A 2937-nucleotide genomic window follows, 5' to 3' on the forward strand; every position below is an offset into this window, starting at 1 on the left:
ACAATGAGACCATGCCTGGCACATCCATGGAAAGTGAGACCATGCCTAGCACATCCACGGAAAGTGAGACAATCCCACAACATAGTGAGACCATGCCTAGCACATCCACAGAAAGTGCCAAGGAAGCATACCCGAATGCTGAAACTAAAAAGATGCGCTACCAAGCCTTGAAGCAATGGGTTCAACAAGAAGAAGAAGAATTTAAGAAAACAGGATGGCAGGAGCAGAGGTCAGAGCACCATCAGCACCTAGCATTAACACAGTGATTATCCCAACAACTTCCAAGTGGTAATAGAGCAACATACAAAACATCCCCAATTCGATGGCACTGCATTACCAAGTTTGATAAGCTGCTTAGTCCATGATGCCAATTGGGACCTTACTAATAAATTGCCCTACAATATGGGAAAGTTTCAAGGGATGGATCGAATCTTCACAATACTTCCCCCCACTTGAAGAAGAGGAAAAGATAATTTCGGTAAAATTCGATGCTTGGGATGAAAAAAAATGTAACCATCCCGCTGGAGCATAAAGCCTTTGGTCAATACCTGGCAAAAGTGGACAGCAAAATCGAAGTAAACATTCTAGCAAGAGAGCTATATGAAGAATGGGGCCTACCTCCAATGCAAAAGGCCACATTTAACATCTGCCTAGCTGACCACATGAAAATGAAGCCATTGGGTATCGTTGATAATGTGTCAACAAAAATTGCTAGAGTAAGATTCAAACTCCAGTTTACTATCTTGGATCTTCCCAAGGGCGCCACAGCATACCAAATATTGTTGGGAAGACCATGGCTTCGAGAAGCGTCGATACTCCATGATTGGGGCACCGATAGGATCACTATCCAAAATAGAGAAACCATTGTCAAGATAAATCTGGGAATAGGGAAAATCAACCCCACTATTCCTAGAAATGTTGAAGACACTTCTTCCACTATAGCCACCAATCAGCATCCCTTGAACCTACCAATGCACAAAAGACCATAGAAGGGGATACACAAAGTGACATCAACAATTGGATACAGACGTTGGCTATAATAGATAATTGTAAAACAATACATCTAATGTTGCTAGATGTGGATGCCCAAATGATACAACTAGAAGCACCAATCTGGGATGATGAATCATAAGTAGTGGAAATGCCAGTCTTCATGATAGGCGTTGAATGGGATAGTGTCCCTGCAGAGTCCATAATAGAAGGCTACAATGCCGACATAGAGTGGGATCTGGAAATAGAAGCTGATAATGCATCCTTGGAAGGACAAGTATTTGACAATGACTTGGCAATCCTACAGGCACTCATGGCCATTGAATTCCCCAAGATTGACCCTCCATCACAATCCAAATGCAACTCATCCGGAAAAAAGGAGGGTGTACAGCACCACAAGGCCAAGATAGAGCATTTCAATGAATTTGAAAGAATGCAGACACTAGTGGTAGAATTCTACTTGACTAAGCCCATAAAAGCACCTAAATCCCCAAATTTTAAATGGGATCCTAAAGGGCTTGAAGGTCTTTGTATGGCCGAAGAACCACTCATTAGGAGTGCAAATCCTATTGAAAATCCATCACTGGTCTCACAAAGCAAAAAGCTTAGAAATTTCAAACCCAATGTGAGAATAAAGAGTGAAAAGGTGAATAGTAACAAAAAAGAAGAACAAGGGAACACAGGTGAATTGGACCAAACATATTCCAGTGGAGCTAGCGGCCAAGCAAGCACCTCAAAGTGCCATGAAGGCCTAAGGGAAGTTCCCAATTACTTCAAAAACTACACTAGAGGAGAAGCAACAATAGCAATGCCTAGGCCAATCAGGAAATTAGAGCTCAAAGAAATAGAGAATATTGAGGATACCCCAGTTTATGAAGGACCAACCAAGACAAGGAAACTAAATCTTGCCTTGGACGGTGAAGAAGAAAAGCCTGTGTACATCGGTGAACAACTCACTCTAGAAGAAGAAAATGAATTGAAAGCATTACTAATGGAATTAAAGATTGCATGGCTTGGTCCTACAAAGAAACGAAAGGGATTTCCCCAGAAGTTACAATACATACCATACCAATAAGGGAAGGATCCAAATCAAAGGTATGTGAACCTTACAGGACAAATCCCAAGTATGGCACCCATGTCTATGAAGAACTATAAAAACTACTAGAGGTTGGTTTCATTTATGAGATCAAGCATACCGATTGGGTGTCACCAATTGTGATTGTTCCTAAGAAAAAAAAGAAGCTCAGAATATGTGTGAATCTCAAGAACATCAATGCAACAACAATAAGAGATCATTATCCCCTACCATTGACTAAAACAGTTTTAGAAAGGGTAGCAGGATTTGAAGTGTATAGCTTCTTGGATGGGTTCAGCGGGTACAACCAAGTACAAATTGCACCTCAAGTTCAGACAAAGATAGTATTTGCCACAGACTAGGGCATTTTTGCATACAAAGTCATGCCATTTGGCTTATGTAATGCCCCATCTACTTTTCAAAGGGTAATGTACACCGCCTTCAAGGAATTTCTCAACAAGTTCCTACAAGTCTTCCTCGATGACTTGTACGTACACTCAAAAAAAAGGATCACTTGAAATGCCTTGAAGAAGTGCTTAAAAAATGCAGGGAATATGGAATCTTTTTGAATCCTCTAAAATGCCAATTCTTGGTCACACACAGAGTATAGTCTTGGGACACATAGTCTCTCGACATGGGATTGCAATTGACATGGACAAAATAAACATCATCATGGAACTCCCCCCCTTGCTAAATGTCAAGGGAATTCAAGTCTTCATGGGACATGTTGGATACTATAGAAGATTCATACTGAGGTATGTCATGATTGCAAGGCCCCTATACAAGCTCCTAGTCAACTTCATTTGGACAGACGAATGCGGACAAGCATTCGAAACCCTTAAGTGGAGATTGATCACAGCCCCTATTCTAAT

This window comes from Dipteris shenzhenensis, chromosome 17 (assembly GCF_047967505.1).
Source record: "Dipteris shenzhenensis isolate YYH24624 ecotype China chromosome 17, Dip_SZ_1.0, whole genome shotgun sequence".
NCBI lineage: Eukaryota > Viridiplantae > Streptophyta > Polypodiopsida > Gleicheniales > Dipteridaceae > Dipteris > Dipteris shenzhenensis.